We start from the raw sequence: 16,289 nt of genomic DNA, 5'->3' as shown, positions 1-16,289 counted from the left end.
TTAGAGACTTCTTCTGATGTCAAATCAGCCATACAGAATTCCATATTTGACCTACTGAACATATGACTGGCCAAAGAATCCTTAATGATTAACACTATACATTCAGATTGATTTTTTTTCTGATGTTATATCAGCCAGTCAATGCCAGTCAGTTTTGATGGCAGTCAAAATTTGAACTACTAAACATATTTCTGGCCAAACAGTACTCGAAACATGAACTTTCTACACATACTTGTTGACTCCTGATGTTACGTCACCCATACAGAAGTTCATATTTGACCCAAGTGTAGACTTGGAATTAAAGCCTCTTTTGTTTCCCCGTTATTATTTGATTTACGGGACCGGACACCAGTTATCTTGCCAAGAAAGATTTTTATTCTTATATGTCAGGAGAGAAACTTCAAGATGTTGTATTCATGCCAGGTCAATGCGTTTCCGTGTTTCTCTGAGGTAGTACAGTAAGATTGAGTTTTTATACATCACAGAGAGTCTTACAGCTTCCTTGTAAGGTAACAAAACATGTTGCTCTGAGCTTCTTAAAATTAGAACGTATGTCATACGTATACGTTATGTTTAACATGTCACAATTCACTTCCATATTAAGAACTATCCTTGTTGTTTACATCTGTGATACACTTACATCAGTCGAACATGTTACATTGTACACACCCCATAGCAAAATATAGCTTCCCCCTGTCTGACATATGATCATCTCATGCTTCCATGCTATCTATAGTTTCCCTCATGCGTTCAATTCATGCTTTTGAAACTCCATAAGATAATACAACTGATTATGAATATTAATAAAGAATAATAATACAGATACATAATATTTAATAATGAAATAATATTAAAAGATGAAATTTTGAATCTTCATTTCCCTCCACTGGAACTACGGCCGTCAGTTCCACACCATCATTCCCAGGTGGCCAACCTATAGAAGTGATAGTGAGGAGAAGAAATAGCAGACCAAGAAAATAGACAGAAAGAACAGAAGAATGGAAACAGGAAAGGAAAAAGAAAAGAAAAGAAGAACAAAACAAAACAAAGAACAAAACCCCAACCCATGTTATGTCCCCGTATACTGTGTGTATTTTAATATCTATGTGTATGTATTTAAAATGAACCCCAATCATCTAAGAAAAGAAAAACTAATAAGTCTTCTGTCCGTGCCTGAACTCATTAATTAATTAACTCGTTAATTAATTAAATCCTCCAGTTCCGAACCAAAACAAGAAATTAAAATAAACGTTGATGTTAAAGGATCCTATCCCTTGGGGTTGAAAATCAGTAAACGGATGTTCATTGTTTGTGAGGTAGTGTAGAATGTGTAAAATCTCTTATTTCACGCTGTATGTCCCATTCTTAGTTCTATCCATTTGGTTAGAAATAATCAATTTGACAGGTTTGGTACTTTTCCTTCTAGTAACACATATAAGGACTTGGAATAACTTGCAACCATCTCTAATCACTGTCAATGGAATTGATTCCTGAAATGGAAGCAGAGATATAATTAACATCACTTCTTTGTTCCCAATCTGTAAAACTAATGGATGAACATTGCTCAATCTCAGGCCATAAGCCATCATTATCATCTTGTTCATTCACTAAGCAAGGTTTAACTTGTGACCAATGATACCATCTATCTGTTCCTACACCCTTCCCTTTGAGACAAACACTTGTATCAGTAGTTAGGAGTATCTCATATGGTCCTTCCCATCTAGGCTCTTTCCTAGCAATTCGTTTGATCATAACAAAACTGCCTAACTCGGGAATGTGTGGAATGTCAGTAGTGGTGTGTTTTTCATCCCATTGCTGTTGAGCTTCTCGCACTTTCTTATTATTGTCTTTAGTAGCTTTGTCCAGCATTGCGAGATAGCGTCGTAACTTTTCTTGAAACAAAGTAGAGTCTCCTCCTGTTCCCGCAGGTGGCGGAGCATCAGGAGGTAGAACCATTGCTCTTCCAGTCATTAGTTCAAAAGGGGTTAGTCCTGTAACTCGGTTTGGAGTTGCTCTCAAGTTCCACAGAATAGCAGGTAATAACTTATGCCAACCTTGGCCAGTTTGCAGAATGGCTTTGGTCAAAGATGTTTTCAACGATCTGTTCATCCTCTCTACCATCCCTGATGCTTCCGGATGGTACGGAATATGGAATTTTTGTTTAATCCCCATCAATTTCATTGCTTCCTTCATCAATTTTCCAGTGAAATGAGTTCCATTGTCAGAATCAAGTTCATATGGAAGACCCCAGCGAGGAAAAACTTCTTCCACCATTACTCGTGGTGCAGCTTCAGCAGTACAAGTTTTTGTAGGGAATGCTTCCACCCATCTAGTAAATCTGTCCATGATTACAAGTATGTATTGATACCCTCCACTGGGTGATAAAGGTCCTGTGAAATCAATTTGGAGGTGTGTCCATGGACCTGTTGGTCTGGGTGCATGTGACATTCGCACCTTTACAGATTTTCCCACATTTGCTTTGAGGCATATCAAGCATCTCCTACAATAATCATCAATGTCTCTCATCATTCTTGGCCACCACCAAGTCTCACTGATTTGAGATTTCATTGCTTTTGCTCCAGCATGTACCTTTCCATGATACAGCTGCATTAGTTCTCTTCTTGTTCCGATAGGCATCACCACTTGTCCTGTTGGAATTCTCCAGATACCTTGATCATCCTCTTTCGCTCCCGCTTTTATCCATTGTTCTTTCTCTTCATCTGTCTCCAGTTGATATGACAGAAGATGGAGCTCAGGATTATCCTTGCTGTTTTCCTTTACCAAGGTAACAGGAGTAAGAGGAAGTAGAGCTGCTTCTCTAGCTGCTGCATCTGCTGCCGTGTTTCCTTGACTTTCTTTGGACTTGTCAGATTGATGTGATTTTACTTTGATCACGGCTGCTTCTCGGGGTAAGTAACATGCTGTAATCAAACGACGAATTATGGAAGCATGTTGTATTTCGCTCCCACTGCTAGTGATAAGTCCACGTCTTTTCCACAGAGCAAGGTAGTCATGGACCACGCCAAAAGCATAACGACTATCTGTATAGATGTTGACTCGATCTCCTTCTGATAGTTCAAAGGCTTCTGTAAGTGCTATAAGTTCAGCTACTTGTGCTGAAAATTTCCCAGAAAGGGCTCCTTTCTTTACAACAGTTCCATCTCCTTTCACTACAGCCCATCCAGTATGTCGCTTTCCATCAACATAATAACTGGATCCATCAACCCATAACTCTTTGTCTGGGTTTTCAAGAGGGATTGGATTAACTGGACCAAGACTATCTTCTTCTACTTGTTTTTCACACTCATGTGGTATTCCCTCATGTGGTTCCAGCATCATTGTTGCAGGATTAAGAGACGTGTCCCTGATGATTTCCACTCTTAAATCCTTGTTCAACAAAGTTGCTTCCCATTTTGCTCTTTTTGCATCAGTTATGGTTTTGATGTTCGTGTTATTCAACAGTGTCACTATACTGTGTGGAGTGTGCAATATGATAGTTTGTGCTCCTATCAGATTCTCAACAGCATCCACTGCCCATGTGGCACCATCGAGGGCTTGTATACATCGTGGTTGCCCAATCATAGTGACAGGAATCTTTGTGGAAAAGTATCCAACTGGTCTGTATCGATCACCTGGTTTTTGACACAGTACTGCTGAATACGTCTCATCTCCTACCCTGGTCCACAAATGAAAATGCAACCATCCGTCAGGAAGTCCCAAAGCTGGGGCTGAAGTCAGTTTTTCTTTCATAGAAGTAAACGCTTCCTCAGCTTCCGGTGTCCAGTTTATCTGTTCCACTCCAGGCTTTCCTCCCTTGTACAGGTCGATGAGGGGGCTGGTGATGCTAGCAAAATCAGGTATATACTGACGACAATAGTTGAAAAGTCCCATCACCTTCCGCATTCCTGTAACTGTTAGAGGTTTTGGAAGTTGTCGTAATGCCTCTACACGCTCTGTTGTCATTCTCCTTCCCTCCACAGATATTTCTTGGCCCAAATAGATAACCTTGGATTTGGCCAGCTGTGCTTTGTCGGGGTTAACTTTGAATCCCCCTTTCCTAAGGGCTTGTAGGACAACATTCAGAGCAAATACATGGCTGTTTTCATCTGGGCTTGCAATTAACAAGTCATCAACATATTGGAGGCAAACACTTCCTGATTTCTCAATTTCAGCTTTTTGCTCCGTTAAGAACTGGTCCAAAGCTCTATGAAATACAACAGGAGAAAGATTAAGACCTTGTGGGAGTCTGTTCCAAACATACTGTTTTGCGCCCACTGTAAAGGCTAATTTCTCTTGAGATCTTTTGTCTATAGGTATAGACCAGAAAGCCGACAGTACATCCAGTACCGTAAAAATTTTAGCATCTCCTGGAATATCATTCAGAATGGTGGCAGGATTGGCCACAATAGGATGCGGTTTTGGTGTTGCACTGTTAAGTCTTGTGTAATCAATGGTTAATCGCCATGAGTTATCAGATTTCTTGACAGGCCAGACAGGACTATTAGTGGTAGATGAAGTTTGTCTGATGATTCCTTCAGCTTCCAAGTCTGCCACTATCTCCTCCACGGCTCGTCTTGCTTCAGGTCGGATGGGGTATTGTTTATGAGGGGCATGTATCGGTCCCTCAATAACAATGGGATCAATGTTGGCTTTGCCACAATCCAATTTGTGTTTAGCCCAAACATCCGGATATAGACTGCACAGAAGACCCCACACACCGTCTTTTTTCCAGTTTCTGATAATTGGTTTTGCTGTACCAACAGACCTTTGATTACATGTGCGATCTTCGTGTGGTATTATCCCAGCAGTTGTAGCGATTTGACGACTGTCAGTGAACATGATCATGTTCAACAATGGAAGAATGTCCATGCCAATAAGGCTTCCTTGTGAATTCGGCCCAACCCAGAAAGATGTCCATAAGACTTCATCTTCATGTATTTGCAGTGGAACTTGAATACTTTTGCGAAATTTTGTGATACCTCCTCCAACTCCTTCAACTTCCATAGTTTCATCTGTTGTAGGTAGATTCAGATCTGTTATTGAAATGGCTGCTCCTGTGTCAACAAGGATGTCACATGGGTGGCCCCCTATTAATGCATTGACAAAAAGGCGATTGTCTCTTTTCTTACTAATACAGGGGGCCGCTGATTCCTATTGCGGAGGCATAATTCCCTCAATGAGCTGACGGACTTGTGCTTCAGTCCACGTCTTCCCTTGAGGGGTTTCATTATGGTTTTTTGCACTGACCTGTCTAAATGATGGACCTTGACCTTCTGCTCCACCTCCTTTAGCCCAACAATCTATGTTGGAGTGTCCACGCTTTCCACAGTTGCTGCAGAAAATCACCCTATTCTTTGTGTCCTTGTTGTATTGAGCTGTTGCCACTCCTCTTCGATATGGCTTGTTTCCTTCTTCTTTATTTGATCTCATAGCCATCTCTAAGCGGCCAGCCCATTGCATAATTTGGTCAAATGTCTCACCTGGGTTGACTCCAAGTGATAAGGCTTGTTGGTATTTTGCGCTAAGTCCATCCACAAGTGTGTCAGTGAACTGTACATCATCTCTGTCAGGTTGTTTCTTGGCACAGAGAGCCCATCTCTCATAAGCATTCCACTTACGTAGAGCATATTCATCTGGAGATTCATCATCCTTTTGCTTAATCAATGTCACTAATGTGAAAGGAATTTTACCACTGCCCAAGATTTCCTGGATTTCTTTTCGGAACACATTTAATGCTTGCCAAAGACCCAGGGGTCGTCCCTGGCTATCAACCCACAAATCTATCCATTGGGCGGTTGTTATCGAAGCTGGCAAGCGTTCCCATCTGTCTCTTGGGATTTTAGCTTTCACAATGGTGTGTATGTCTCTTAATGACATTTGATGTGCTTCAATCAATGAGTCTAATTCTCGCCAAAACTCTGTGTTTGGATCTTGTCTCTTCAGAGGAGGCAAGGCTGTGAGAATGGCTTGACGTTCTCCTGGTGTGAATGGTCTCTCTTCTGTCATCATTTCAGATCCTTCCCTTTTAATTACAGGTGAAGAAAATTCAGGACCGATCTTGTCAATTGTGATCATGTCGTCATCTCTTGTCTCATCACCCCAGTCAGAATCATAATTCCGAGCTGGTGTACATCGCAGCATGTCTCTGTTTGGCTGAACTGTTTTAGATCTTGTTATTACCGGAGCTGCTTGTACAGATGCAATATACATTTTGTCAACTGGACCTCCATTTGATCTCGAAGCTTGAGGCTGTGTCAGAGGTTTAGATGAATTTGTATATTGTTCAGGCAAAATTGGATAAATTGGGTTGTAAGGAGGAGGCGTTACAGTTGTTGCAGATTTCACTGGTGCTTGTGAATATTTCTTTTCAGCTTCAGTTATTATATTTGTCCAATCTGGATCAAATGAATCATCATTGGTTGTATTTTCTCCATCTGAACATTTAATAGACATAATTTTGTTCAATTTGTTATATGCTTCAATTTGAGGCTTCATTGCTTCAACAAGTGGGACTGGACACCCATTGATACCGCAACAAATTCCACCTTGTTTCAAAATCCAATGTGCAGCGAGGATTGGAAATACTTTTGACTTGATAGAGTCCTTTTGGGACTCAAGCCAGCTTAACTGCACATCCATAGATGTGTTAATGTCCAGTCCTTTTTTCAAAAACTTAGCTTGCTTTTTCTGTTTTCTTTCTAAGTACCAAGCAGATATTGTTCTGCTGTTAAATCCACTTTCTGCCATTGAAAATTATTTGTCACTCTGTGTCTGTGTGCTCAAACAGCAGGGCTATTTTTGTGAGTGAGTGTGTGTGGGGAGTGAATTCCAAAGGGAGGGGCTCTCTGCTTCCCTCACTCTGCTTTTCTCCCTCCACCTGTTCTAATTTCTCAAAGAACAAAGAAGGGGTTGGAAAAAGAAAAGGAAAAAAAACAACTCTAATAATTTCTGTTTTCCTTTTTTTTGTTTGTCTTAACTCAGATCAATTTATATATATATATATGTATTTTAAAGTTGCTCTCAGATCAGTCTTTTCCTCCAAACACTGAACAGCTTTCTTGTCAAAATCAGAATGCATGCAATTTTAGCTTCTATTCCATTGATACCCTTCTTCTAAGGGTTCAATCCTCTGCGTATTTACGTTTTAGGGTTTATTGTATTTTTTTTAATACTGCACTGTACTAACTTCAAGCACAGACCCGCCACTGTAAACCGCTATAAATCACTGCTTGTCAAACTATCCTCGTCTTCTTCTGAAACGATTCTTCGTGTATTGGATATATTTAAGAGATAAATCTGCCCTTTATCGCAGTTTCCCAATATTCCAACCACCTTACAAGCTAATTGCTAAATCGCCTTACAGCTTTTTCCAAAATTTGACTAAGATGGTCTTTTTTCTAAAAAAGATCCACTTTCTAAAGTTTTTTAAAAAATGAAAAAGACTTCCCCAGCATCATTCAATATTCAGAGGTTTACTGACCAGAGCAACTCAAATAAGCCACATCAAATTATAATTATTTAATTTTTTCTTTTTTTTCTGACACATATATTCATTGGCAACACAACTGGTACTTTAAATAACACAGTTCTTTTAAGCAGTTTCAGTCAATGTCCAATCATCAGGCAGACTTAGAATTATTTTTAGAATAGAAAAAGTCTTACCTTGAATGATTGAGACAAATGCCTGAAGATGCAATCCTGTTCTTCGTGACGCCAAATGTAGACTTGGAATTAAAGCCTCTTTTGTTTCCCCGTTATTATTTGATTTACGGGACCGGACACCAGTTATCTTGCCAAGAAAGATTTTTATTCTTATATGTCAGGAGAGAAACTTCAAGATGTTGTATTCATGCCAGGTCAATGCGTTTCCGTGTTTCTCTGAGGTAGTACAGTAAGATTGAGTTTTTATACATCACAGAGAGTCTTACAGCTTCCTTGTAAGGTAACAAAACATGTTGCTCTGAGCTTCTTAAAATTAGAACGTATGTCATACGTATACGTTATGTTTAACATGTCACAATTCACTTCCATATTAAGAACTATCCTTGTTGTTTACATCTGTGATACACTTACATCAGTCGAACATGTTACATTGTACACACCCCATAGCAAAATATAGCTTCCCCCTGTCTGACATATGATCATCTCATGCTTCCATGCTATCTATAGTTTCCCTCATGCGTTCAACTCATGCTTTTGAAACTCCATAAGATAATACAACTGATTATGAATATTAATAAAGAATAATAATACAGATACATAATATTTAATAATGAAATAATATTAAAAGATGAAATTTTGAATCTTCACAAGGAACATATTTCTGGCCAAAAGATCCTTGATCTTGAACTTCTATACATACTCTTTCTGATGCTTCATGAGAAATAAATTAGAATGTATAGTGTTAATCTTTAAGGACTCTTTGGGCAGTAATATGTTCAGTAGGTCAAAAATGAAATTCTTTATTGCTGATTTAACATCAGAAGGAGTCACGGAGTATGTATAGAAAGTTCAAGTTTCGAGTACTCTTTGGCAAAAAAAAATTTCAGCAGGTCAAAAATGGACTTTTGTCAGGCTGATATAACATCAGAAGAATTTAATCTCAGTGTATAGTGTTAATCTTCAAGGACTCTTTGGTCAGAAATATGTTCAGTAGGTCAAATATGGATTTATGTATGGCTGATTTCAAATATGGTCATATTTCGAGGTCAAATATGAACTTCTGAATGGCTGATTTAACATCAGAATGAGTCCCTAAGTTTAAATCGTTTAAAAACCATTTGAGGACTCTTTGACCAGAATTAAGTTCAATAGGTTCAATATGGAAGTTAAGTTCAGAAGTTAAGTTCAATATGGACTTCTATATGGACTTCTATATGGCTTATGAAGCACCAGAAGAAGTCTATGACTATGTATTGAAAGTTAAAAATCGAGGATTCTTTGGCCAGAAATATGTTCAGTAGGTCAAATATGAACTTCTGTATTTCTGACGTAACATCAGAAGGAGTCAGCAAGTATGTATATAAAGTTCAAGTTTCGAGTGCTCTTTGGCCAGAAAAAGGTTCAGTAGGTCAAATATGAACTTCTGAATGGCTGATTTAACATCAGAATGAGTCTCTAAGTTTAAATCGTTTAAAAAACATTTGAGGACCCTTTGACCAGAATTAAGTTCAATAGGTCAAATATGAACTTCTGTATTGCTGACGTAACATCAGAAGGAGTCAACGTATAGATTATTCAAGCTTCGAGTACTCTTTGTCTAGAAATATGTTTAGTAGTTGACTGCCGTCTGGCTGATATAACATCAGAACAAATCAATCTGAATGTATAGTAAGTTAATCTTTAAGGAATCTTTGGCCAGTAGGTCAAATGTGGACTTTTGTCAGGCTGATATAACATCAAAAGGAGTCAATATGTATTACTTTAGCCAAAAGTATGTTCAGTTGTTCAAACAGGAACCTCTGTATTGCTGATTTAACATCAGAAAGAGTCAACAAGTATGTATAGAAAGTTCAAGTTTCGAGTACTCTTTGGCCAGAAATATGTGTAGTAGTTCAAATTTTGACTGACGTCTGGCTAATATAACATTGGAAGAAATCAATTTGAATGTATAGTAAGTTAATCTTTAAGGAGTCTCTGGCCAGAATATGTTCAGTTGGTCAAATGTGGACTTTTGTATGGATAATGTAAAATCAAAAGGAGTCAATATGTAAGGAAAGCTAATGTTCAAAGACTCTTGGGCTAAAAGTATGTTCATTAGATCAAAAAGGAACCTCTGTATGGCTGATTTAACATCAGAAGGAGTCAACGAGTGATATATAGAAAGTTCAAGTTTCGTTCTTTGGACACATTTTTTTTCAGTAGGTCAAATATGGACTTTTGTCAGGCTGATATAACATCAGAAACATTCAATCTCAATTTATAGTGTTACTGTTTAATGACTCTTTGGTCAGAAATATGTTCAGTAGGTTTTAACATCAGTCTGTAAGTTTATATAGTTTAAAACCATTTGAGGACCCTTTGACCAGAATTAAGTTCAATAGGTCAGATATGGACTTCTATATGGACTTCTATGTGGTTTTTGAAGCACCAGAAGAAGTCAATGACTATGTATAGAAAGTTAAAAATCAAGGATTCTTTGGCCAGAAATATGTTCAGTAGGTCAAATATGAACTGCTGTATTGCTGACGTAACATCAGAAGGAGTCAACGTATAGATTATTCAAGTTTCGAGCACTCTTTGGCTAGAAATATGTTTAGTAGTACAAATTTTGACTGCCGTCTGGCTGATATAACATCAGAAACAAATCAATCTGAGTCTATAGTAAGTTAATCTTTAAGGAATCTTTGGCCAGACATATGTTCAGTAGGTCAAATGTGGACTTTTGTCAGGCTGATATAACATCAAAAGGAGTCAATATGTATGGAAAGCTAATGTTCAAAGACTCCTTGGCCAAAAGTATGTTCAGTTGTTCAAACAGGAACCTCTGTATTGCTGATTTAACATCAGAAAGAGTCAACAAGTATGTATGGAAAGTTCAAGTTTCGAGTACTCTTTGGCCAGAAATATGTGTAGTAGTTCAAATTTTGACTGACGTCTGGCTGATATAACATTGGAAGAAATCAATTTGAATGTATAGTAAGTTAATCTTTAAGAAGTCTCTGGCCAGAAATATGTTCAGTAGGTCAGATGTGGACTTTTGTATGGCTAATGCAACATCAAAAGGAGTCATTATGTATAGAAACCTAATGTTCAAACTGACTCTTTGTCCAAAAGTATGTTCAGTAGTTCAAAAAGGAACCTCTGTATTGCTGATTTAACATCAGAAGGAGTCTATAAGATTATATAATTTAAAACCTTTGAGGACCCTTTTACCACAAATAAGTTCAATAGGTCAGATATGGATTTCTGTATTGCTGACGTAACATCAGAAGAGTCAACGTATAGAAAGTTCAAGTTTAAGTTTAGTAGTTCAAATTTAACTGCCGTCTGGTTGATATCAGAACAAATCAATCTGAATGTATAGTAAGTTAATCTTAAAGGAATCTTTTGTCAGAAATATGTTCAGAAGGTCAGCTAATGTTCAAAGACTCTTGGGCTAAAAGTATGTTAATTTTATCAAAAAGGAACCTCTGTATGGCTGATTTAACATCAGAAGGAGTCATGCATAGAAAGTTCAAGTTTCGAGTACTCTTTGGACAAATTATTTTTCAATAGGTAAAATATGGACTTTTGTCAAGCTGATATAACATCAAAAGAATTCAATCTCAATGAGTGTTAATGTTTAATGACTCTTTGGTCAGAAAAATGTTCAGTAGGTTTTAACATCAGAATGAGTCTCTAAGTTTACATAGTTTAAAACCCTTTGAGGACCCTTTGACCAGAATTAAGTTCAAAAGGTCAGATATGGACTTCTATATGGCTTATGAAGCCCCAGAAGAAGTCTATGACTATGTATAGAAAGTTAAAAATCGAGGATTCTTTATATGTTCAGTAGGTCAAATGTGAACTGCTGTATTGCTGACCTAACATCAGAAGGAGTCAACGTATAGATTATTCAAATTTTGAGTACTGCCAGTTCAAATTTTGACTGTCGTCTGGCTCTCTGGCAACGTATATCATCAGAATAAGATTCTGTAAATGTATAGAAAGTACATAATCGAGGACTTTCTTTGCATTGAAAAGTTCAATACAACAACTAATTGATTCCATTTTGTATTGAATTTATGAGAACATATGCATTACAATGTATACCAGAACTACCGGTAACTCCTTTCAATAAGCATTTAAGTGATAACATAGTGCTTTTGCATTTGCTTGAATAAAAGATCTAACTTATCCTCTGTGCAAAGAAAACACAACACATTCAATTGAGTATTGAAGGAAAATCATTGCATTAGTTTTTGCTTTAAAATTGCAATGTACTACTCATTCCGCTGGATCAAACATTTTGCCTTGAAGAATATCATATAAGTATCATTGTATATCATTGTATTCCAGGACTGACTCATTTGGTTGTGCAACGAAGAGATAACATAAGTGCTGTTGCATTGCATTGCATTGCACAAATGATCTAACATTGCACATTGAAGAATAACATATAAGCTAATCATTTACCATATGCAATGAAAACTGCAAAAATTGCATTGCACAAGCTATCTAAGAATTAGCGTTAAGCAGCATATTAAGCAAAACACGTTGCATTTCAATACATGCCAAAACTAACTAATTAATTTGTGCATTAAAGAGATAACATGAGTGCTCTTGCACTGCATTGCACAAACGATCTAACGATGTGCATTGAAGAATAACATATAAGCTATGTGCTTGGTGCATTTCAATGCATACCAAGAACTGACTTATTCGGTTTTGCAACGAAAAGATAAACTGTGCTGTTGCATTGCATTGCAGAAACGATCTTACTTTGTGCATTGAAAAATAATATATATAATATAAATAACATGAGCTTGTTACATTGCATTGCATACCAGAGCTAACTCATTGCGTTGTGCTTTGAGGATAACATTTGTGTTGTTGCATTGCATTGCAAAAAAAAAATCTAAATTCCATTACAATAAATACAATAACAAACCCATTCATTTTGTGCAACGAAGCGATAACATATGTGCTGTTGCTTGCATTGCACAAAACGATCTAATATTGCACATTGAAGAATAACATATAAGCTATGCACTTGTTGCATTGCATACCAGAACTAACTCATTGCGTTGTGCTTTGAGGAGATAACGTGTGCCGTTGCATTGCATTGCAAAAAAAAAATCTAAATTATTTCTCTATGCAATGAAAACCACAACATATGTTCTTTCGGATTGCAATGCATACTACAACAAACATTCATTTCTGCATTGAAGGGAAATTATTGCATTAGCTCTTGCACTACAATGCATAAAATGACCTCATACCTCTTGTGCAACGAAGAGATAACATAGCGTTAATTAAAGAATTAGTGTTAAGCAGCATTTAAGCAAAACACATGTTGCATTTCAATACATGCCAAAACAAACATTCATTTGTGCATTAAAGATATAACATGAGTGCTCTTGCACTGCATTGCAAAAACAGTCTAACGATGTGCATTGAAGAATAACATATTAGCTATGTGCTTGGTGTGTTTCAATGTATACCAGAACTGACTCATTCGGTTGTGCAACGAAGAGATAACATAAGTGCTGTTCATTGCATTGGTCAAACGATCTAACATTGCGCATTGAAGAATAACATATAAGCTATGCACTCTTGCATTGCCTTGCATACCAGAACTAACTCATTGCGTTGTAATTTGAGGAGACAAAATTTGTGGATTGCATTTTTTTTGCATTGCATTGCAAAAAAAAAAATTCCTCTATTCAATGAAAACCACAACATATATTCTTTCGCATTGCAATGCATTGAATTAAGTATATACAACAAACTTGCATTGAAGGGAAATTATCACATTAGCTGTTGCATTAACTACCTCATACCTCTTGTGCATTAAAGAGTGCTATTGCGTTGCATTGCACAAACGATCTAACGATATGCATTGAAGAATGTCATATAAGCTATGTGCTGAGTGCATTTAAATGCATACAAGAACTGACTCATTCGGTTGTGCAACAAAGAGATAACATGAGTGCTCTTGCACTGCATTGCACAAACGATGTAACGATGTGCATAACTTATTAGCTATGTGCTTGGTGTGTTTTAATGCATACCAGAACTGACTCATTCGGTTGTGCAACGAAGAGATAATATAAGTGCTGTTACATTGAATTGCACAAACGATCTAACATTGTGCATTGAAGAATATTATATTCGCTATGTGCTTAGTGCATTTAAATGCATAGAACTGACTCATTCGGTTGTGCAACGAAGAGATAATATAAGTGCTGTTGCATTGAATTGCACAAACGATCTAACATTGTGCATTGAAGAATATTATATTCGCTATGTGCTTATTGCATTTAAATGCATAGAACTGACTCATTCGGTTGTGCAACGAAGAGATAACATGACTCATTCCTTTGTGCATTAAAGAGATAACATGAGTGCTCTTGCACTGCATTGCACAAACGATCTTACGATGTGCATAACATATTAGCTATGTGCTCGGTGTGTTTTAATGCATACCAGAACTGACTCATTCGGTTGTGCAACGAAGAGATAATATAAGTGCTGTTGCATTGAATTGCACAAACGATCTAACATTGTGCATCGAAGAATATTATATTCGCTATGTGCTTAGTGCATTTAAATGCATAGAACTGACTCATTCGGTTGTGCAACGAAGAGATAACATGACTCATTCCTTTGTGCATTAAAGAGATAACATGAGTGCTCTTGCACTGCAGTGCACATACGATCTAACGATGTGCATAACACATTAGCTATGTGTGTTTTAATGCATACCAGAACTGACTCATTCGGTTGTGCAACGAAGACATGAGTACTAACTTCTTCCTTTGTGCATTAAAGAGATAACATGAGTGCTCTTGCACTGCATTGCACAAACGATCTAACGATGTGCATAACACATTAGCTATGTGTGTTTTAATGCATACCAGAACTGACTCATTCGGTTGTGCAACGAAGAGATAATATAAGTGCTGTTGCATTGAATTGCACAAACGATCTAACATTGTGCATCGAAGAATATTATATTCGCTATGTGCTTAGTGCATTTAAATGCATAGAACTGACTCATTCGGTTGTGCAACGAAGAGATAACATGACTCATTCCTTTGTGCATTAAAGGGATAACATGAGTGCTCTTGCACTGCAGTGTACATACGATCTAACGATGTGCATAACATATTAAGCTATGTGCATGGTGTGTTTTAATGCATATACCAGAACTGACTCATTTGGTTGTGCAACGAAGATATAATATAAGTGCTGTTGCATTGAATTGCACAAACGATCTAACATTGTGCATTGAAGAGTATTATATTCGCTATGTGCTTAGTGCATTTAAATGCATACCGGAACTGACTCATTCAGTTGTGCAAAGAAGAGATAATATAAGTGATGTTGCATTGCTTTGTACAAACGATCTAACATTGTGCATTGAAGAAAATCATATAAGCTATGTGCTTAGTGCATTTAAAAGCATACCAGAACTGACTCATTCGGTTGTGCAACGAAGATATAACATAAGTACCAACTCATTTCTTTGTGCATTAAAGAGATAACATGAGTGCTCTTGCACTGCATTGCATAACGATGTGCATAACATATTAGCAATGTGCTTGGTGTGTTTTAATGCATACCAGAACTGACTCGTTCGGTTGTGCAACGAAGATATAACATAAGTACTAACTCATTCCTTTGTGCATGAAAGAGATAACATGATTGCTCTTGCACTGCATTGCACTAACGATCTAACGATGTGCATAACATATTAGCTATGTTCTTGGTGTGTTTTAATGCATACCAGAACTGACTCATTCGGTTGTGCAACGAAGAGATAACATAAGTGCGGTTGCATTGCATTGCACAACAATCTAACATTGTGCATTGAAGAATATCATGTAAGCTATGTGCTTAGTGCATTTAAATGCATACCAGAACTGACTCATTCGGTTGTGCAACGAAGATATAACATAAGTACTAACTCATTCCTTTGTGCATGAAAGAGATAACATGAGTGCTCTTGCACTGCATTGCATAACGATGTGCATAACATATTAGCAATGTGCTTGGTGTGTTTTAATGCATACCAGAACTGACTCGTTCGGTTGTGCAACGAAGATATAACATAAGTACTAACTCATTCCTTTGTGCATGAAAGAGATAACATGATTGCTCTTGCACTGCATTGCACTAACGATCTAACGATGTGCATAACATATTAGCTATGTTCTTGGTGTGTTTTAATGCATACCAGAACTGACTCATTCGGTTGTGCAACGAAGAGATAACATAAGTGCGGTTGCATTGCATTGCACAACAATCTAACATTGTGCATTGAAGAATATCATGTAAGCTATGTGCTTAGTGCATTTAAATGCATACCAGAACTGACTCATTCGGTTGTGCAACGAAGATATAACATAAGTACTAACTCATTCCTTTGTGCATGAAAGAGATAACATGAGTGCTCTTGCACTGCATTGCTCAACCGATCTAACGATGTGCATAACATATTAGCTATGTTCTTGGTGTGTTTTAATGCATACCAGAACTGACTCATTCGGTTGGTGCAACGAAGCGATAACATAAGGGCGGTTGCATTGCATTGCACAAACAATCTAACATTGTGCATTGAAGAATATCATGTAAGCTATGTG

This window comes from Rhinichthys klamathensis, unplaced genomic scaffold (assembly GCF_029890125.1).
Source record: "Rhinichthys klamathensis goyatoka isolate OS25496 unplaced genomic scaffold, OSU_Roscu_1.1 h1tg000006l_1, whole genome shotgun sequence".
NCBI classification, from domain to species: Eukaryota; Metazoa; Chordata; class Actinopteri; order Cypriniformes; family Leuciscidae; genus Rhinichthys; species Rhinichthys klamathensis.
This window is presented reverse-complemented; position numbering follows the sequence as displayed.